The sequence below is a fragment of the Mobula hypostoma genome, chromosome 9 (assembly GCF_963921235.1).
Source record: "Mobula hypostoma chromosome 9, sMobHyp1.1, whole genome shotgun sequence".
NCBI lineage: Eukaryota > Metazoa > Chordata > Chondrichthyes > Myliobatiformes > Myliobatidae > Mobula > Mobula hypostoma.
In genome coordinates, this window is record NC_086105.1 from 38,085,309 (window position 1) to 38,108,571 (window position 23,263).

Below are 23,263 nucleotides of genomic sequence, written 5' to 3' on the forward strand. Positions count from 1 at the left end.
TTCATGGTGTTCTGCTGCTATAGCCCATCCACTTCAAAATTTGATGTGCTGTGGGTTCAGAGATATTCTTCTGTAAAAGAAGTCACTTTTTGGTGGCTGTAGATAAATATCCCTGCCTTTTAGAGGAGTTACTTTTAAATCTGAATCTGTACCACTATTGCAAAGCATGGTTATTTGAGTTACTGTCAGCTTGAATCGTCTAGCTATTCTCCTTTAACCTCATTAACAAGGCCTTTTTGCCCACAGGATTGCCACCCTCTGCATTTTTTTTGTTTTTCGCACCATTCCCTGTCAACTCTAGAAACTGTTGTGTATTAAAATCCCTGGAGATCAGTTTCTGAGATACTCGAACCACACACTCTGGCAGTAATAACCGTTCCATGGACAATGTCTCATTTCTTTCTCATTCTGATTTTTGGTCTGAACAACAACTGTACCTCTCAATTATGTCTGCATGCTAAATATTAATAAGTCCTTGGGTCTGAATGGGATACACCCCAGGTTACTACAGGAAATGAGGGAAGAGATTGTTGCATGTTTGTTAATGATCTTTGTGTTCTCACTGGCCACAAGAATAGTTCCAGAAGATTGGAGAGTGGCAAATGTTATTCCTTTTATCAAGAAAGGTAATGGGGAAAATCCTGATAATTACAGACTAATGAGTCTTATATCAGTGGTGGGCAAATTACTGGAGAGGATTCTTATAGACACAATTTACGAACATTTGGAGATGCGTAGTCAGGTGAGGGATAATCAGCATGGCTTTGAGATGGTCAGCTGGTGCCTCACAAGCCTGTTTGAATTCTTCGAGGAGGTGACAAAACAAATTGCTGAAGTTGAGCTGTGGATGTGGTGCATATGGATTTTAGTAAGGTGTTTGACAAAGTTACCCATGATAGGCTCATCCAGAAGGTTAGAGGGCATGGGAACCTGAGAAAGTTGAACGTGAAGTGGAAGGGTGAGTTAATAAGTTTACAGATGACACAAGGTTAGTGTCTTGTGGATCATGTTTAGGATGAGCTGGGCTGAGAAGAGGCAGATGGAGTTCAATCCAGTGAAGTGTGATATGATGGACTTTGGAAAATCGAATTTCAAGGGAGAGTACTGTGTTAATGGTGGGATTCTTTGCACTGTAGAGGCACAGAGGGATCTTGGGGTCTGTATCCCAAAGTTGTTGACGATTTGATTGGGCGATTAGGAAGGTGTATGGTGTGATGGCCTCCATTGGTCAGAAGACTGAGTTCAAGAGTCATGAGGTAATGTTGCAGCTCTATAAAACTTTGCTTAGACCACACTTAGATGGATGAAAGAAAAAGTGGTGGATTATGTAGGAAGGCAAGGTTGGATTGATCTTGGAGTAGGTTAATAGGTTAGCACAACATCGTGAGCTGAAGGACCTGTACTATGCTGTACTGCTCTATATTCTGTTGGTAGCATTAAGAAAACAATGATGATGACTCAACAAAAATAAAGATTATGGAGCCAAATCAGCATTATTAGTACAGTATTTAATTTCCATGGAACATCTGTAGAAACACAAATACTTACTGCACAGGAGGAAGCCATTGAATTACTGCCAGTTTTCAGCTAGAGCAAAACTAATTTCCTTGCCCAGTTCTCATTAGGGAAGCTCTATGTCAAATATTTATTCATTTTTTTCTTTACAGATAAAATGGTTTCAACCTGAACTACTCTTTGCATTAAGCATTCAATGATTATAATCACCATTGTAAAAAGATTTCTTGCATGCCTTTTGCTAACTCTTCACTGCTAATTTGAAAGTGATAGCTTGTTGCCATTGACTCTTTCGCCAGAGGAAATGATTTTTCCCTATTCATTTAACAAAACAATGTGTAATATTCAGAACTTTCCTTTTGTTGGGTTCATGAGAACTACACCTGCCATCTGAAGTCTTTCCCAATGACTCAAAATTTCCTGTGCCAGATGTAGTCTGGTAAATCTATGATGTCTTATTTATATGCATGTTGTTTTTCATGAGTTTGCCATCATGGCTTTGTTTTTGTATTACACAAAATGTTGGAGGAACTTATCAGGCCAGGCAGCATCTATGGAAAGAAATAAACAGTCAAGCTTTCGGGCCAAGATCCTTCGTCAGGACTGGAAGGAAGGGGCAAAGATATTGGGTGGACGGAAGGAGATCAAGCTGGCACATGATAGGTGAGGGGAATGGTGAGTGAGTGGGGAGAGTGAGATGAAGTGAGAAACTGGGAGGTGGTAGGTGGAAGAGGTGAGGGCTGAAGAAGGTATCTATTAGAGGACAGTTGACCAGAAAAGGAAGGAGGAGGGGAACCAAAGGCAGGTGATGGGCAGGTGAGGAGGAGAAGAGGACAGTGTGGACCAGAATGGGGAACAGAAAAAGAGAAGGGGAGAAACTAGATTTTATGCCACCAGGTTGGAGGTTACCCAAATGGAATATGAGGTGTTGCTCCTCCAACCTGAATATGACCACATTGTGATAGTGGAGGCCATGGACCAACGTGTCAGAATGGGAAGTCGAAATGAAATGGTGCCCAACAGGAAATCCCACCTTTTGTGGCAGATAGAGCAAAGGTGCTTGATGAAGCGGTCTCCTAATGTATGCCGGGTCTCACTGAAGTGAAGGAGGCCACATCATATACAGTAGATGACACTGACAGACTCACAGGTGAGGTGTCGCGTCATCTGGAACTACTGTTTGTAGCTCTGAATGGTTGTGAGGGAGGAGTTGTAGGGATAGGTGTTGCACTTGTTCCAGTTGCAAGGATGAGTGCCAGGAGGGAGATCGGTGGGAAGGGATGAGTAGACGAGGGCGTCATATAGATGCTGGAAATCTAAAGATTTATTAAATCCAAATCCTTATCACATCTCTTTCACTACTTGTAGCTGTGCTTTAAGGGAATTGAACCTCAAGATCTCCCTGCTTATTCAAATCTTTAGCAGTCTTCCTGGTAAAGGCCATTCTCACGATACTGATGGAAAGTTCCCAAATTTAGAACCAATCTCACTGAGGGACAGTGGCCACTTTATTAGGTACACCTGCTCGTTAATGTAAATATCAAATCAGCCAATCTTATTGCAGCAATTTAATGCATAAAAGCATGCAGGCAAAGTCAAGTGGTTCAGTTGTTGTTTAGACCAAACATCAGAATGGGGAAGAAATGTGATCTAAGTGACTTTGACCATAGAATGATTATTGGCGCTTGAATGGCTTGAATACCTCAAAAACTGTTGAATTCCTGGGATTTTCACGCAGAATAGTCTCTAGAGTTTACACAGAATGGTGCAAAAAAAAAGATCCAGTGAGAAACAGTTCTGTGGGTGGAAACAGCTTGTTAATGAGAAAGATCAGAGGACAGTGGTCAGACTGTTCAAGCTGACAGGACGGGGACAGTAGCTCAAATAACCACACGTTACAACAGTGGTGTGCAGAAGAGCATCTCTGAACACACAACACGTTGCACTCAAAGTGGATGGACTCCAGCAGCAGGAAACCACACTGGTTCCTATCTTGTGTCTAATATTTCCAATTCAGTGTCGTGTGTAATTTAGTGCTTTTGCCATGTGCCTGCTGCCCTTGTTTTCAGTGGTAGACATTGTGGGTTTGGGTGGTGCTGTTAGATTCAAATCATTAGAAACAAAGCAGTGGACTGTTTGACTTTTCATCCCTGCTCTACCATTCAAAAAGATTATAGCTGATCTTTTACCTGTGCGCATTGATCCCACATCCCTTAAATCTCTCTATATAAAACCCGACTGATCTCTAATGCCCTAGCAAGCCCATGGTGACCGCCAAGCATTCATTCATACTAATCCTGTTTTTTTTAGTCTCCAAACATTCCCATTAATCACCCCAGGTTCTGCACTCTAGGGGAAATCTATAGTTGGCACTTAACCTAGCAACCTATAGTCTTTGGGATCTGGGAAGAAACAAGAGCACTTAATGGAAACCCATGTGGTCATAGGGAAAATATATAAATTCCATACGGACATCAATGGAATTCTGAATTGAATCCAGATTACTGGAGTGGAAGCTGCAGGTCTACCAGCTCTACATCAGTGCCACCTCTCTGTTGAATATGCACAGTAACTGAGTATCCCCAGCCCTCCCAACCTCCTTATGATGGGCTGCTTTAGATACACACACCACACAGGGAAATAGTATCTCTGCATCATTCCTATCAAGCCCTGTAAGAATTTTCAGCGGCCCAGTGAGATTTCCTTGTTCTTCTAAACTCTCTGCATACTGGGGTGTTCTCTCTGCACATTGGGTGTTTGTCGGTCTTTTTCTAATTGAGTTCAGTTGGGTTTCTTCGTTTTGTGGCTGCTTGTAAGGAGATGGATCTCAAGGCTGTGTGATATATATATTGATGATAAATGTACTTTGACCCTTGAACTTCAGACAGTAAATTTTCATTCTGCTTAATCATAAGACAAATAGATTCAATTGTGTTATTATTTTCTTCGTGTTTTTACATGATCAATGAGTCTATCATCAGTGGTAGGCAAATTATTGGGGAGGAATCATGGAGAGAGGATTGCAAGCATTTGAAGAAGCATATGCGGATTAGGGAAAGTCAGCATGGCTTTGTGAGGGGCAGGTCGTGCTTCTCAGGCCTAATTAACGTTTTTTGAGGAAGTGACAAAACAAATTGACGAAGGTAGAGCAATGGAAGTGGTGTAAAAGGATTTTAGTAAGGTGCATTCAGAAAGTTAAGAGGCATGGGGAGGGGGGAAGGGGGGAACATCGACTCAGACCATGAGAGGCCTGCGTCGGGCATTTTCATGCCTTACAAGGCGCAGATTGGAAGTCTGTGTGGGCGCCACTCCTCCCACAGACACTAGAGCAATGTGTGGTTAAGTGCCTTGCTCAAGGACACAAACACACTGCCACAGCTGAGGCTTGAACTAGCAACCTTCAGATCACTAGACGAACGCCTTAACCACTTGGCCACGCACCAACACATCCCATAAGAGGCATGGGATCCAGGGAAACTTGGCTGTGTGGATTTGGAACTAGCTTGCCAACAAATGGCACAGGGTAATGGTAAGTGGAGCATATTCCAACTGGAATTTGATGACCAGTGGGGTTCTGCAGGTATCTCTTCTGGGAGCCTTGCTCTTTGTGATTTTTATGAATTACTTATTTGAAGAAGGAAAGGTGTGTTAGTAAGATGGAACAGTCTGGAGAAGTACAAGGTGATACACTTCGGAAGGTTAATGGTAGGATCCCTCAAAACTGCCATGTAAGTTGATAGGGTGGTTAAGAAGGCATATAGCCTTCATCGTCATAGTATTGAGTACAAAAGTGAGAGGTATTGTTGCATTTCTATAAACTTTGGTTGGACCACACTGAGTGTTGTGTTCAGTTCTGGTTGCCTCATTATAGGAGGGATGTAGAAGCTTGAGGGTGAAGAGGAGATTTACCAGGATGCTACCTGGACCAGAGAGCACATCTTATGAGGAAAGCTTGAGCAAAATAGGGATTTTCTCTCTGGAGTGAAAGAGGATGAGAGGTGACTTGATAGAGATGTATAGGATGTATAAGATGATAAGAGGTCCAGATGGTGCGGACAGCCAGCACTTTTTTCCCAGAACAGCAATCACTAATCCGAGCACATCCACTAATGTGTCACCATTGAGCACATCTACCCAAAGTGCATTGTCAGAGGAAAGCAGCCTCCATCATCAAGGACTCCCACGACCTAGGTCATGCTCTCTTCTTGCTGCTGCCATCAGGAAGAAGGTAGAGGAGCATCAGGATTCACACCACCAGGTTCAGGAATAGCTATTAACCCTCAACCATCAGACTCTTGAACCGGGGAAATAACTTCATTTGCCCAATCACTGAACTATTCCCATAACCTACTGACTCACTTTCAAGGACACTTCATCTCATGTTTTTGATATTTATTGCTTATTTATTATTATTATTTTTTTTTTTCCTTTTATATTTGCACAGTGTGTTGTATTTTGCACACCGGTTGTCTGCCCTGTTGGGTGTGGTCTCTCACTGATTCTATATTGGATTTACTGAGTATGTCCAAAACAAAATGAATCTCAGGGCTGTATATGGTGACATATATATATATATATATATATACTTTGACGATAAACTTACTTTGAGAGGGCATAAAAAGGCAAATGGAGAAGAGTATGGGGCAGATGTTAGAGATAGTTTTTTTTAAACAGAGTAGCAAGTGCATGGAGCACATTGGGTGTGGTGGTACAGATAATTACTATTAGGGACACTTAAGAGACTCCTAGTTATGCACATGCATGAAAGAAAAATTAGGGCTATGTGGGAGAGAAGGGTTAGATTCATCTTGGAGTAGGTTAAAATATCAGCACATCATCATGGGCCAAAGAACCTGCACTGTGCTGTTCTATGTTCACTACAAGGCTAGCATTTGTGTCTATCAGAAGTGCTTGTATCTGGAGAAGTCTGTGTAACATCACAGCATTAATAGGGAAGTGGCTATTTATGTAACAAAAACATAGAAACCTTCAGCTTACTCTGAACAGGCAAGTTCTTGCTTGTGAAATTTAAATGTATCACTGAGAAGGAAGCCCCAGTGGAGAGATGGTTGAACAGCACAGAGACTATTGATAGTTTTATGGGATGATTCTTCCTCCAGATGTGAGGATGTAAAGGAGGTCCAGATGAAAAAATTTCATAAGCCAGGAGTAGAAGAACCAACACTCAATATGGACACACTATGTAATTCGGCTAGGGTGTTGATAAATAATCCAGATGTCCTAGCTGAACCTTAACGTTGAGTGCTTTGTGGATGAGTGTGCATTTAGCAGAAGGAAGACCATAATCGTAGAGTGATTGTTGATGCAGAGGATTACATAGATTATATAGTACTCCAATTTCAGTCACATGTTTTTTATTAATTGTTTTAATTTCTTTATGTGAGGTTTCAATTAAATTGCTTAGTTGAATTAATTCTTGAGCCAAAAAAAAGGTTTTCAATGAAGGGGAGTAATAGATATGTTCTTATCTGGCAGCTGAATACCCCATGTTTTCTCTGAGAATATTTATTCCACTGGAACTTCAAACTGAGACGAACTATGGCCCCTTTAATGACTTTTGGTTGATACAGGGCAAGTGACAGGAGATAAGTAAATTTCAATTTCAGCATTCTTTCTATTCTAGCTATATCATTGCTGCAAATATTCTGAGTGAATACAAGTCATTGTCAAGAATTTTTCCTATATTTATCATGTATTGCATTGTACTGCTGCCGATAAGGTAAGAAATTTCATGACATAAGTTGGTGATATTAAACCTGATTCTGGTTGAGGGGTAATAACTGTTCCTGAACCTGGTGGTGTGTATCCAGATGCTCCTGTACCACCTTCCTGATGGCAGCAGCGAGAAGTGAGCATGACCTGGATGGTGGGGGCCCTTGCTGATGGATCCTGCAACAGTACCCCATATACAGTTGAAGTCAGAAGTTTACATACACCTTGGCCAAATACATTTAAACTCACAATTCCTGACATTTAATCCTAGAAAACATTCCCTGTCTTAGGTCAGATAGGATCACTACTTTATTTTAAGAATGCGAAATATCAGAATAATAGTAGAGAGAATGATTTATTTCAGCTTTTATTTCTTTCATCACTTTCCCAGTGGGTCAGAAGTTTATATACACTTTGTTAGTATTTGGTAGCATTTCCTTTTATTTGTATAACTTGGGTCAAACGTTTTGGGTAGCCTTCCACAAGCTTCTCACAATAAGTTGCTGGAATTTTGTTCCATTCTTCCAGACAGAACTGGTGTAACCGAGTCAGGGTTGTAGGCCTCCTTGCTCGCACACGCTTTTTCAGTTCTGCCCGCAAATTTTCTATCGGATTGAAGTCAGAAAATGATGTCAAGTCTGGTTCATCCTTGGGAGCAATTTCCAAGTGCCTGAAGGTACCACATTCATCTGTACAAACAATTGTACACAAGTATAAACACCATGGGACCACACATACCGCTCAGGAAGGAGACGCATTCTGTCTCCTAGAGATGAACATACTTTGGTGTGAAAAGTGCAAATCAACTCCAGAACAACAGCAAAGGACCTTGTGAAGATGCTGGAGGAAACAGATAGACAAGTATCTATATCCACAGTAAAACGAGTCCTACATCGATATAACCTGAAAGGCTGCTCAGCAAGGAAGAAGCCACTGCTCCAAAACCACCATTAAAAAGCCAGACTGCAGTTTGCAAGTGCACATGGGGACAAAGATCTTACTTTTTGGAGAAATGGCCTCTGGTCTGATGAAACAAAAATTGAACTGTTTGGCCATAATGACCATCATTATGTTTGGAGGAAAAAGGATGAGGCTTGCAAGCCGAAGAACACCATCCCAACAGTGAAGCATGGGGGTGGCAGCATCATGTTGTGGGGGTGCTTTGCTGCAGGAGGGACTGGTGCACTTCACAAAATAGATGGCATCATGAGGAAGGAAAATTATGTGGATATATTGAAGCAACATCTCAAGACATCAGCCAGGAAGTTAAAGCTCGGTCGCAAATGGGTCTTCCAAATGGACAATGACCCCAAGCATACCTCCAAAGTTGTGGCAAAGTTGCTTAAAGACAAAAAGTCAAGGTATTGGAGTGGCCATCACAAAGCCCTGACCTCAATCCGATAGAAAATTTGTGGGCGGAACTGAAAAAGCGTGTGCGAGCAAGGAGGCCTACAAACCTGACTCAGTTACACCAGTTCTGTCTGGAGGAATGGAACAAAATTCCAGCAACTTACTGTGAGAAGCTAGTGGAAGGCTTCCCAAAACGTTTGACCCAAGTTAAACAATTTAAAGGCAAGGCTACCAAATACTTACAAAGTGCGCGTAAACTTCTGACCCACTGGGAGAGTGATGAAAGAAATAAAAGCTGAAATAAATCATTCTCTCTACAATTATTCTGACATTTCACATTCTCAAAATAGTGATCCTAACTGACCTAAGACGGGGAATGTTTTCCAGGATCAAATGTCAGGAATTGTGAAAAACTGAGTTTAAAAGTAACACACATCAAAGTTGCTGGTGAACGCAGCAGGCCAGGCAGCATCTCTAGGAAGAGGTACAGTCGATGTTTTGGGCCGAGCCCCTTCGTCAGGACTAACCTGACGAAGGGTCTCGGCCAGAAACGTCAACTGTACCTCTTCCTAGAGATGCTGCCTGGCCTGCTGCGTTCACCAGCAACTTTGATGTGTGTTGCTTGAATTTTCAGCATCTGCAGAATTCCTCATGTTGAGTTTAAAAGTATTTGGCTAAGGTGTATATAAACTTCTGACTTCAACTGTATGTGCTCAATGGAGATGTTGTTGCCAATCTGAACTGACCTAAGGTCTGCAAATGAGGAAACTGAAGACCCAATTGCACAAGGAGGTATCCATTCCAGTGGATAACGAAGACTATCGTGCAGTTTTGTAGAAAGGGAGGGGAGTCTTGGCCAACATTAAATCATCAATGAGGAGCAAATTGTTTGATTGCTATTTGTGGGAGCTTGTTTTTCATTAATCGTGTACAGTAATGTAAATATACTTCAAACCAAAAACACAACTACTTAAACTACTTTACAAATGCAAAATTTTTCTTTACATATTGACAAAGATATATAAAATAATAACAGATTTGTTAAAAGTAATCAAAACTCTTGATTTTTAAATGTGATTCTGATGGTCAAATAAGACAAAGAATTTTACAGTTTGTTACTCTTGATATTGTTGTTAAAAATGTTGATGTATTTTTTTTGCTGTGGTTATGGTTCTAGTGTCTGTAAAGCACTGGCTATTTTTCTATTGCAGACTGAAAAGTGTTCATCTACTAAGTGTACTCTAAGATAATACATGATGGTACACTTGGTTTCCAGTATTTAGACCATAGGACATAGAAGCAGAATTAGGCCTTTCAGCCCATTGAGTCTGCTCCACCATTCCATCATGGTTGATCCCAGATAATCCCACTCAACCCAATACACCTGTTTTCTCCTTCTCGCCATATCCTTTGATGCCCTGACTGATCAGGAAATGATCAACTTCTGCTATAAATATACCCATAGACTTGGCCTCCACCACAGTCTGTGGCAAAGCATTCCACGGACTCACTACTCTCTGGCTAAAAATATTCCTCCTTATCTCTGTTCTCAAGGGTCACCCCTCCATTTTGAGGCTGTGCCCTCTAGTTCTGGATACCACCACCATAGGAAACATCCTCTCCGCATCCACCCTATCTAGACCTTTCAATTTCGGTAGGTTTCAATGAGATCCCCCAACATTGTTCTGAATTCCAGTGAGTAGAGGCCCAAAGCTGCCAAACATACCTCATATGTTAACCCCTTCATTCTCGGAATCGTCCTCATGACCTCCTCTGGACTCTCTCCAATGACAACACATCCTTTCTGAGATATGGGGTCCAAAACTGTTGACAATACTCTAAGTGCAGCCTGACTAGTGTCTTATAAAAGCTCAGCATTATCTCCTTTTATATTCTATTCCCCTTGAAATAAATGGCAACATTGCATTTGCTGCCTTCTTTATCACAGACTCAACCTGTAAATCAACCTTCTGGGAGTCCTGCACATGGACTTCTAAGTCCCTTTTAACCTCTGATGTTTGAACCTCCCCATTTAGGTAATAGTCCACACTGTTCTTCCTTTTACCCAAATGCATTATCGTACATTTCCCAACACTGTATTCCACCTGAGACTTTTTTTGCCCATTTTTCCAATTTGTCTTCAGTCCTGCTACAATCACATTGCTTCCTCAGCACTACCTACCTCTTCACCTATCTGCAAATGTTACCACAAAGCCATCAATTCCACCATCTAAATCACTGACAAACATTGTGAAAAGCAGCAGTCCCAATACTGACCCCTGAGGAACACCACTAGTCACCGGTAGCCAACTATAAAAGGCCCTTTTATTCACACTTGCTGCCTCCTGCCTGTCAGCCATTCCAGTATCCATGCCTGTATCTTTCCTCTAATGTCACAGGATTTTGTCATGTTAAGCAGCCTCATGTGTGGCACCTTATCAAATACCTTCTGAAAATCCAAGTGAATGACATCCACCATCTCTCTTTTGTCCACTCTGCTTGTTACTTCCTCAAAGAACTTGAACAGATTTGTCAGGAAAGATTTCCCATAACAGAAACCATGCTGACATTGACTTATTTTATCATTAGTCTCCAAGTACCTCAAAACCTCATCCTTAATAGTAGACTCCAACACTTTCCCCAATCATTGAGGTTAGGTTAACTGGTCTATAATTTCCTTTCTTTTGCCTTCCTCCCTTCTTAAAGAATGGAGTGACATTTGCAATCTTCCGGTCCTCTGGGACCATGCAAGAATCAAATGATTCTTGAAAGATCATGACCAATGCATCTGTTATCTCTTCAGCAACCTCTCTCAGGACTCTGGGATGTAGCCCATCTGGTCCAGGTGACTTATCCACCTTAAGACCTATGAGTTTGCCTAACACTTTTTCCTTTGAAATAGCAAAGGCACTCAATCCTTCTCCCTGACATTCACGGACCACTGGCACATTGCTAGTGTCTTCTGCAGTGAAGACAGATGCAAAGTACCCATTAAGTTCATCTCCCATTTCTTTGCCCCCATTGCTACCTCACCAGCATCATTTTCCAGTGGTCCACTATCAACTCTCACCTCCCTTTTACTCTTTATATAACTGAAAAAACTTCTGGTATCCTGCTTTATATAATTGGCTAGTCTGCCCTCATATTTCATCTTTTTCCTTCTTATTTTAAATTGCCTTTTGTTGGATTTTAAAAGCTTCCCAATCATCCAACTTCCAACTGACTTTTGCTACATTACATACCCTTTCCTTGGCTTTTATGCAGTACTTAACTTCCTTTACTTTTACCTTTGAAAGTCTTTGATTATGAAGAATCATCTATTTCTTTTTGGTTCAGTCATTGGATTCTAAGAGCACCAGCTGTGAGGATTTTTGTTGTGGATAACAACGAAAGCATCAGCAATTAAGTATTGCACAGAGTGTGCCTCAGTGGTCTTATCCATTTTGGACTTGGCCATTTGGAAACTGAGTGAGTGTTGATCACACATTCAATGTGTTGAAATAGATGGTTTTCACTGATGTGTGGAAACATGACACTGCAGATGACAAAACGCACGCTTTGGGGATGATAGCCCACAAGACAAGTACAGAGGATAAAATTTATATATTTCTGACAACAGTTTTTCATCCCAAGAAAATGCAGGCAGTTGTAAAAAAAAAGCTTTATTATTAAGAGATAGCTAAGAAATTAAATAAATTAAAATAATCTCTGGATTGGGCACAGTCCCAACTGTTGGTTTACTGGGATTATTACTGACAGTATATAGGAGGAATTATAGCTTATCAGTTGGTCTATACAAAAGTTGCTACCAAAATGAGGACACAAGGGATGGGGGTAATGGAAGGAGGATTAGTTAACATACAAAATAAATTGGACATTATCAGATTGGGAAGCTGTAATTAACCATGTGCTATGGGAATCAGTGCTGGGGTCCCAGTCATTTATCTATATCAGGGGTGCCCAACCTTTCTGTGTTATCGACCAATATCGGTAAGCAAGGGGTCTGTGGAACCCAGGTTGGGAACCCCTTATGTATATGAATGATTTGGATGAGGGGACCAGGTGTAATATATTCAGTTTTCTTAAGAATTCAAAGCTGGGTTACTATTTTGGTTTTGAGGAAGATTGAGGGGAATATGAACAAGTTAGCTGAATAAGCAAAGATGTAGGTGGAAAGTGACATAGAAAAATAAGATATGTTGATAGATAAGTATATTATTGTTTTTAAAATAGTGAGAGATGGAAAAGCATTATTATTCAAAGTGTCCTTGGTCAAGAATTACCAAGTTAATGTGTAAATAACGCGTGAAAAGCAAATGGAATGTTGGCTTTTGTTGCAAAGTAATCTGAGTACAAAATAAAAATACCTTGCTAAATTTATATAGACCCCTGCTAGACCACGCCTACACAATTATGTATCAATATAGGCTCCCTGCAAAAAGGTGATATACTTGTAGTGGAGGGAGTGTAGTATATATACATCGGGTCGATTCCTGTTAACACATACAAAATGCTGGTGGAACTCAGCAGGCGAGGCAGCATCTATGGAAAAAAGTACGGTTGACGCTTTAGGCCGAGACCCGTCAACAGGACCGGGGGGATAAAAAACGATGAGTAGATTTAAAAGCTGGGGGGGAAGGAGACAGAGAAACACAAGGTATTAGGAGAAACTGGGAAGGGGAGGGGTGAAGTAAAGAGCTGGGAAGTTGATTGGTGAAAGAGATACAGGGTTGGAGAACGGGGAATCTAATAGGAGGGGACAGAAGGCCATGGAAGAAAGAAAATGGTGGTGGAGCACCAGAGGGCCATCAGTTAATCGAGGCAGCCACTTATTTAGGACAACTCTTAAAGAATAAAAGCTAATTACTGTGATTCCCATTCTGTTTTTTAGGACACTGTGCCACTTCACTTAATTAGGACAGGAAATTGTTGTCAAACCATTTCTAACTATTGTCAGCTGCATTCACTTGTGTGGCTGGTAGGCACTATGTGCTTAGAGCAAACAGTTTTTAAATAGCGTCAGCTGCCTGCATTTGTGTTCAAAAGTAAGTGATTTTTGTCACGAATAGTTGCCGAGAAATAACCAGTAAGACAATTCAGACAACACACATAAAAATTGCTGGTGAACACAGCAGGTCAGGCAGCATCTATGGGAAGAGGTACAGTCGACGTTTCAGGATGAGACCCTTAGTCAGGACTAACTGAAAGAAGAGATAGAAAGAGGTTTGAAAGAGGGAGGGGAGATCTGAAATGATAGGAGAAGACAGGAGGGGGAGAGATGGAGCTAAGAGCTGGAAAGCTGATTGGCAAAAGGGATACGAGGCTGGAGAAGGGAAGGATCATGGGATGGGAGGCCTAAGTGGAAAGAAAGGGGGAGGGGAGTCCAGAGGATGGGCAAGCAGTATAGTGAGAGGGACAGAGGGAGAAAAAAGAAAGAGAGAATAAATAAATAAGGGATGGGGTACGAAGGGGAGGTAGGGCATTAACGGAAGTTAGAGAAGTCAATGTTCATGCCATCAGGTTGGAGGCTACCCAGACAGAATATAAGGTATTGTTCGTCCAACCTGAGTGTGGCTGCATCTTGACAGTAGAGGAGGCCGTGGATAGACATATCAGAATGGGAATGGGACGTGGAATTAAAATGTGTGGCCACTGGGAGATCCTGCTTTTTCTGGCAGACAGAGCGTAGATGTTCAGGGAAATGGTCTTGCAGATGGCATGAACATTGACTTCTCTAGCATCCGTTAATGCCCCACTTCCTCTTCGTACCCCATCCCTTATTTATTTATTTATTTATTCATTCATTCATTCATTCTCACTCTTTTTTCTCCCTCTGTCCCTCTCACTATAACCCCTTGCCCAACCTCTGGGCTCCCCTCCCCCTTTCTTTCCCCCTCGGCCTCCCATCCCATGATCCTCTCCCTTCTCCCGCCTCGTATCCCTTCTGCCAATCAACTTTCCAGCTCTTAGCTCCATCCCTCCCCCTCCTGTCTTCTCCTATCATTTTGGATCTCTCCCTCCCCCTCCCTCTTTCAAATCTCTTTCTATCTCTTCTTTCAGTTAGTCCTGAGGAAGGGTCTGAAACATCGACTGTACCTCTTCCTATAGATGCTGCCTCACCTGCTGCGTTCACCAGCATTTTTTATGTGTGTTGCTTGAATTTCCAGCATCCGCAGATTTCCTCGTGTTTGCCTTTTTAAAGACAATTCAGAACTGTTTTGCTCACTGTGGTTTCGAGCATTCAGGTTTGGAGATGCCAGAAATGGCTGGGAGTGAAAATGAAAAGGTTTCACTACTTCAAGTTAGGAACTACTAAAAATTTGAAGCTATCGACAATCATTCTGAGTGTTACAATAAAAAAAAGATTTGAAGGGTTCAGTCATAGAAGGCATTTTAGGAAGGCAGTCCATTATCTGAATTAGGTGTCTGCGTTGATTTTGTTCATTTAAAATCAATCAAAAGAACACGGCAGTATACACTGGATCAATTCCTACATTGATCATTATTAGGAACTAATATAGCTTTATAGTACTGTAGCAGTATTAGTAGTGTTCAAATTTGTTCTGTATTTCATTTTTAATAAATAAGTTGTTACTCAGATGGTAGTTTTTACCATCTTTTTTATCATTTTTTACCATCTTTATGGTCTTTTTTATACCTTTTTAGCTATTTCCAAGAAACTTCGGCTAGTTGGGGCAGTTGCTTAATTAGGCCAAAGTATACTGGTCCCAATGTATCCCAATTAACCAGAATCCACTCTATGTTATCGGATTATGACCATAGAGGGTACATCAGCATCAGGCAAAAACCCCAGCACATACACCATATACAATAGCATGAAGAAAATAAAGCTTTGAAATAGCTCACAGTCAAACCACAAATGTTTCCACCATACAAAAAAATAAACACATACAAAAATAGAAATTAAAATAGCTTTCTGCATGATATTTTGAGAATACACTTGTAAATATGGAGTCCTCACTCAATGAGGTAGCATGGGGTCAATACTGGTAAATTTGAAGGGCTGTCAATTACTTATTTGAAATAGCATCCAAAAAGTCACAGAGCACAGGAAATAGGCCCTTTGGTCTATGATTGAATGTAAGCAATCAAATATTTTTTTTTATTAATTGGATTTTATTCTCCCCATACTCTTTCAATGCTTCCCAGATTCCAGACATCAGGAGCAACTTACAGTGGCCAATTAATCAACAAACCCGCGTATCCCGCACGTGGAATATGCAAATTCAACACAGGAGTGCAGGATTGCACTGGGAAGCATGACAGTATCCAGGTCACTGGAGCTATAAGGCAGCAGCTCTATTGTCTTTCCACCCTTAATGAAGACGTGACAGCGGTACTATTTTGAAACCCAGATCTCATTAATAATCTAGTACTTTAGATGGCAGTCACAAGGGATATGCTGTGCTGAAGCTGAGGAAGATAGATGGTGCGAGGACTCTGATAGTGTGGTTGAAGGATCTGAGTATATCTGATAATGAGAATCCTAAACTGATATTTTTGTACTTAAATAACCACTTACAAACTCAAATTAGAATTGTAGACACCAAGTGCTGGTGGTTAAGGTGTAGTCCAGCATGTACACCTCTCGCCCCATCCTGTCACTCGTGTCAGCTTTAAAAAGGAAACAGAAAACTGCAAGGTGCAGTTGAGAATAATCTGAACTGTCACAATCACAATGTATTACCACATAAATATCAGTACGGTTTGATCCGTTGGTCTTTCTTTTTTAATTTTGTTCTTCAGCAGCGCTGGTCAGAAGGTGAAGTTCAGAGACTTAAGAAAAATACAGTTTACGTGCTGATACTTTCTCGTAGGAAAGTGGAGGGTGGGCGGAAGTGAAGAAAAGGATCATATTATCTACAGTGTGTTTGTTTCTGCGTGGACATGAACAATATGTATAAAAGTAAAAGATAGGGCAGAGGGTGGTTAACACTTAATGATGTGTCAATTTTCAGGTATTTTCTAGTTATGCTTTTATTTCACAGTTCTCTAAATTACCACCAATTAAATTACAGATAATTTAGTGCTCACCTACAAAGTGGTGTGGATGAAGTAATAAATATAGATGTCTTGCTGCTTTATTCACCACTGCAATCTCTGAGGAATGTAGTTCTCTTTCATAAATATTACACACATCAACTGCACAGCTTTAAGAAAGTTGTGCTCTCATACCAAGGAGCGCTCTCTTCCTTCTTGCTTTAAGTCAGAACTTGAGACTGTCAGTTCTCACAACAACCATACTTTGGGAATGAAAGTCAGCAGTTGCACTGCTAATCCTCCTGTGTTATCTAAACATTAAAGAATGCTGCTGTATACTGAGCAGTTCATTTAGTATGCATTGACTGTATTTTCACCTGTTGATCTGTTAACTGCTTCACAGGTTCAGAGAAGACTTTTGCTGCTAACTTTGCTCTGCTCAAAGTATTAATTTGCATTGCATGTACAGACATAACGAATAAAACTGTATTAATAATCTCAGGAGGAGGAAATGATAAAGACCTAGATATGGGCAGGTTAAAATTCAGAATGTGTTTTAACAGATGTCTTTCTCTGGTCTGGCTTAAATATTTCTGACCATAATTGCCCCAAAAACTATTCCTGAGAAATGTCATCTGTTCACTGTGGTGCCACTTTCAGTTTGTCTATCAGTCAATATTTAAGTGACAGAAATAATGAAAGTAGGACCACAATACCTTAAAACTTTGTTGTGGATCCTTCCACGTGACCTTTACCACATTACTCAGTCGATCATTATTTCTCACAGGTACAAAGATCAACTGATTTAACAAATCGAGGCACTAAAAGTCCCATATAACAATCTCTTTGGTTTTGTGACTAATTATGTTTGTCATGCCTTTAAAATTTGAAGTTTTTTTTCAGAAATCATCTTACTGAGCATACTAATTTTTATGAAGATTGCTTTGACATTGACATTATGTAACGATATACCATGCCAGTTTAATGGTTCAGAATAGCTCTGTGGTTACTCTGGATGATCACAGACATGGCACAACTGGAAACACCAAGGAATCCACATCACCACAAAAAGCATCAGAGCAGCGCCTATGGAAAAGAGTAAACAGTCAACGTTTTGCGCCAAGACCCTTCATCAGGACTGGAAAATAAAGATGAGAAGTTAGAGCAAGAAAGTGGAGAGAGGGGAGGAAGAATTTCAAGGTGGTAGCTGACAGATGAAACCGGGAGAGGAGGAGGGTTGAAGTAAAGAGCTGGGAAGTTGATTGCTGAAAGAGAAAGGGCCGGGGGGGGGGGGGGAAGGTCTTGATAGGAGAGGGTAGAAGACCATGGAAGAAAGGGAAGGGGGAGAACCAGAGGGAGGTGATGGGCAGGTAAGGAGATGAGGAGAGAGAGGGAAACGAGAATAGTGAAGGGGAGGGGGCAACTACTGGAAGTTTGAGAAATCTGATTTAACCACTTGCCTCCCTTCTCCATAGTCCCGCTGATTACAGTTCAAATGCTCTCAAGGCACTATGTAAACATGGAAGGGTTTTTCTTCCACACATACTCCCTACTAGTTGCATGAATTTTATTTTTCTAAATTCTTTAATTCTCCTGCCAATTAAGTTCAATCTATCCCTTGTTATAGACCTCTCTGGTAAAAGAAACCGTTACTGATGTAATATGGAAATTTTTTTGCAAGCAAGTCATGCAGAGAAAGCTTAAAATGAAAGTGAAGTAGTCACTGACTTACTACTTAACCTGAAAGGGGAATAAGTATCAGTGAAGACAGAAGTGGGCATCTCCTGCTATAGTGGCAGAAATTCTTTGCTATCAACCTGAAGGCTCAGAGTTTAGCATCTGAAGAGGATAATATTTCAGAAAGCAACACACTGCACTGAAATGTTAGCCTTTGTATCAGAGACTCTGGAATGATGTCTGCATAGACAACCTACTGATACGGTTGGAAGCTTATTATCACTGAGCTACGGCAGACACAGGAAGGAAGTGATACAGTAAAAAGTCATTCTTATTAGATCAAACATGACTGAAAAGATGCAACATTTGTTCACTCGCCAGTGACCAATGCTATAACACAGGGATTGATACTGCACCCTTGCTGTTTGATATATGCATTTAAATAGGTATATATTTAATTTATATTCATTTTGATTTAGCAAGTTTACTAATGCCACAAAAGTTGTTGTTGTAGTAGTGAGGAGTGTTGTCTTAGGGTACAGAACAATATTAACTGGCTCAAATTTAGCAATGATAGATGGAACTTAATCCATGAAATACCACAGTCAGATATCATTTAGGAAAATCCCAAGATGTTTTGTAAGTATATTAAGAGCAGGAGGATAACCAAGAAAGGAGTGGAGCTCACTAGATAACAAAACGACAATTGATGCATTGAGCTAGAGGAAAAGTATTTATTTAAGGATAAGGGCAGTGTAGTTGGAGTGAAACTCCCAAGTACATTAGGATTCTAAAGGAGGAGGTAATAGATGTCTTTGCAGGCATAAAAGTGGATAACTTTCCTGCACCCGATGATATATATTTCTGGCTACAATGGGAGAAGCATGCTGTGCCTAGACAAAGTTATTTAAATCTTCATAGATCATAAGTGAGGTCCTAGATGACTGGGAGACAGAATCTGCGACACCTTCATTCAAAAACAGCAACAAAGATAAACCAGGTAATTAAAAGCCAATTAATCTAATGACTTTGGTACAGAAATTATAGGAAAAGTCCGAGGGGCAGGTTTAATTTACACTTGGATGGACAGGGATTGATGAAGAATAGTCAACACAGATACAATAATAAGGAGGAACTGGATTAAATATGCTTGCATTTGTTAGAGCAGAGGAGACTGAATGGGTTGATGGAAGTCTAGACAATCGTGAGGGGTGTAGACTGGGTAGACAGTAAGAAACTATTCCTCATTGCATATTTGTCCAAGACTAGAGGGCAAAGGTTTAAGGTGAGGAGTAAGAGGTTCAGAAGGAATCTGAAGAAGATTTTTTTTTCACTTCAGATGGGGATGGCAACATTCTGGAACACACTTGCCTGCAAAAATGGTGGAGACAGACACCCTCAAACATGTAAGAAGCATCTGGATGTGCACTTGAATCACTAAGTTGTGGTAGGCTGGAAACACAATGCCGGTAAATGGGATTAGAATAAATAAATTCTTGATGATTGGCTTTGGCATGGTGGGCCATCAACAAATTATCTGTACAAATCCCATTTACCAGGGTCTATTTTGATGCCAGCTCAAGAATACTCAGTGATTTAAATTGCTTCAGTACAATATTTATCAATTCAACCCAGAATATCTAGAGGCAGAAAGAAGATGCTGTAGTCAAATATTCACTTGTTGTGTAATTTCAGGGGTGGAGGAAGGAGACTGTTTAGCTTAAATATTATTTAGAACTAAACTTACTTTCAACTGAATTCATTCTAAAATTTGGACTGTGATTCTACTCTGCAGTATTGAAAATCCATGGCACCACCACACAAACTTTATTACTATAATCTAAGAATGGTTATATTAGAATTTGTAGTTGCATTAGTAAATGTCATTATATTGAAGGTTAGGTAATCACCAAGATAATAAAAAGAGAACACACTGTGAAATATCGAACACTTTTTTTTCATTTCCAAACAGTAATTGATATCCTTTCACCATGATATGTGGGATATATCTGCAGTTTCAGATGATATTGCTATTTAATGGAATCCATTGTAGAAAAAAATGTAGGAAGAGAATCTCTGCTGAGTTCTTTCAAATACCCAATATTTCTCCAGAGACTTTACTGATGAAGATTGTGAGAATGCCAATGGAAATTCAAGGCAATGCACATCAGAGGAAATCTAATATTTTAAAGGTCTGTGATGTAATGAGCTCACCAAAATAGTTTCATCACTTCAAAGTTTGCAGATCACTCACTTCAAATTCATCTTGAATTCATTGCAGGACATATTATACAAATAAATTTAGGTCACCTTTTCAGTTTATATCAAGATACAGAGAGGAACTTGTGATTTCATAACTGAAGTAAAGTTTCCTTTCGATTTCTGTGCACCATCACTATTTTGTTTATATAAAAAAGCACTGTCGTTCTCCTTCAGTTGACATATTCAGCTATCCAACAAACACAGACACTGAGAATGCCATTTCAATTTGGATTTACTACCAAATTATCTGGATGCTGAATAAACAAAATATTATAGATGCTGAAACAAAAAGCCTCTATGTGCCTGAAATGTTACCTCAGACAATATTGGTAAAACTGAGAAGAAAGTCAAGATTTGAAATATAATTCTATGGAGACACAACTCAGTTTTTCCATAAGTGGTCCCATTCTATAAATGCCACCTGATCAGCTGTAATATACAAGCATTTTTCTTGCTCTAGCTGGAATAAGTACAAAAATAGCCTTTCCAGTTATTTTCAGATATAAACTCAAATGGGATTTTATTCAACTTGTGAAAATATTTCCAAAGACAAATATTACAAGACAATTGGGTTACTTTTCAAACCCATTCTTTTCAATATGTCATTAGTTGTGTGATGATTTGACTTGATCTTCAATAACTCCAACATCCTTAAATGGAATGCCAAATAATTCCTTTCTATATTCATTATCACCCCCAACATCAATAGTCATTGTCATACTTTATTAATCCCGGGGGAAATTGGTTAATTATGAAATAAGTCCAGGACCAGCCTATTGGCTCAGGATGTCTGACCCTCCAAGGGAGGAGTTGTAAACTTTGATGGCCACAGGCAGGAATGACTTCCTATGATGCTCAGTGCTGCATCTCGGTGGAATAAGTCTCTGGCTGAATGTACTCCTGTGCCCACCCAGTACATTATGTAGTGGATGGGAGACATTGACCAAGATGGCATGCAACTTAGACAGCATCCTCTTTTCAGACACCACCGTGAGAGAGTCCAGTTCCATCCACACAACATCACTGGCCTTACGAATGAGTTTGTTGATTCTGTTGGTGTCTGCCACCCTCAGCCTGCTGTCCCAGCACACAACAGCAAACATGATAGCACTGGCCACCACAGACTCATAGAACATCCTCAGCATCGTCCGGCAGATATTAAAGGACCTCAGTCTCCTCAGGAAATAGAGATGGCTCTGACCCTTCTTTTAGACAGCCTCAGTGTCCTTTGACCAGCCCAGTTTATTGTCAATTCGTATCCCCAGGTATTTGTAATCCTCCACCATGTCCACACTGACCCCCTGGATGGAAACAGGGGTCACTGGTACCTTAGCTCTCCTCAGGTCTACCACCAGCTCCTTAGCACATCAAGATGTGACTATTAAGATATTCCATCATATCAAAAGTATTTGAGAATTAGTTTACCTTTTTTAAAAGAAGGTGGATTGACTGACTTGGAAATGTATTGTTATCCCATTATCACCACAGGCATTAAATCTTGTAATGCTCTAACTTACAATACTGTAAATATATCTTTGCCAGAAGGACCACAGCCAAAGTCACCACCAAGGCAATTAAGGGCATTTTCCACCCACTGACACCATATCCAATTAAATAGTTAAAAATCTAGAAATAACTTCAGCACATCCCAAACTATGAGCTTCATCTATTCCAAAAGAGCAATGCTTAAAGGTATATACAGTCAAAATGCACCAAACAATGAGTCATCAGCAATTCAGCAGAGTATCCTGCCATTAGTAACTATGCAGATAAATCAGTCTCCAGAACTATTTGTAAGCTACATTATTGGATTCAATTGCTTCACTCTGGACTTAATTTCTCTTATTGCAAGGGACTTCCATTCATTGTGCTAAGTAAAATATTAGGTGTTTTTAAAAGACAGTTATTGATAATTCATTGATGTAATACCTAGTGTCAAGTTGGATTTGGTTCTAGGATTGGCAGTCTACATTGGACATTGAGAAGTTTTATCAAATGACTTCCTACCATTAACTGCCTTTTCATGTCCTTGCTGCTGGGGGTTGGCCAACATGTGATGGTGGACAGCTCTCTTTATCAGTCCTGACGAAGGGTTCCGGCCCAAAACATTGACTGACAGTTTCCATGGATGCTGCCCGACCTGCTGAGTTCCTCCAGCGTGTTGTGAGTGTTTCTTTATCAAACAAATCTACTCTTCACTCAATCGATGACTGTCCATTGCCAAGCAAAGAGTTTTTTTTTATCTCAGGTCAGATATTCTCAGTATTTTAGAGAAAAAATGCAGAAATTCATTGGTGCTGCTGTGATTGTTCCCCTGCATTGGTTGTAACAGTATTCAGCAGATTAAACTGCAATTGTCATGGCAATTATGATATATCTATACTGATATTTTTTACATATTAATTTGTATCAACTTTCTAAACAAAATCATTTGCTATGTCACCAATCAAAGGTCAAGATGTTTTCTGGGAAGATAAATCTTGCTGAAGAATTCATAATTATGTGAGAAGTTCAGAATCACAATGGCCCTAATACTACTCCATTAAGTAGGTTAGGTGCGAGTATTCCAGATAAGATACAACACATAATTATCTTCAGGTATGATAAAACTTCAAATCTAACTTTGGCTTTCTCAGTATATAGAGTAAAAAATAAAATGAGCTATCATGGTTAAGTGGCTTAATAAATGATATATTAAGTGATATATTATAAATGGTATAGTTGA

The 23,263-nt window shown here is 40.2% G+C and overlaps 1 protein-coding gene across 4 annotated transcripts in view; it reads right to left on the minus strand.

Moving 5' to 3' along the window:
* Positions 1-23,263, minus strand: part of LOC134351653 (proline-rich protein 5-like) — a 139,294-nt gene that overhangs the window by 99,630 nt on the left and 16,401 nt on the right. The window lies entirely within an intron of this gene.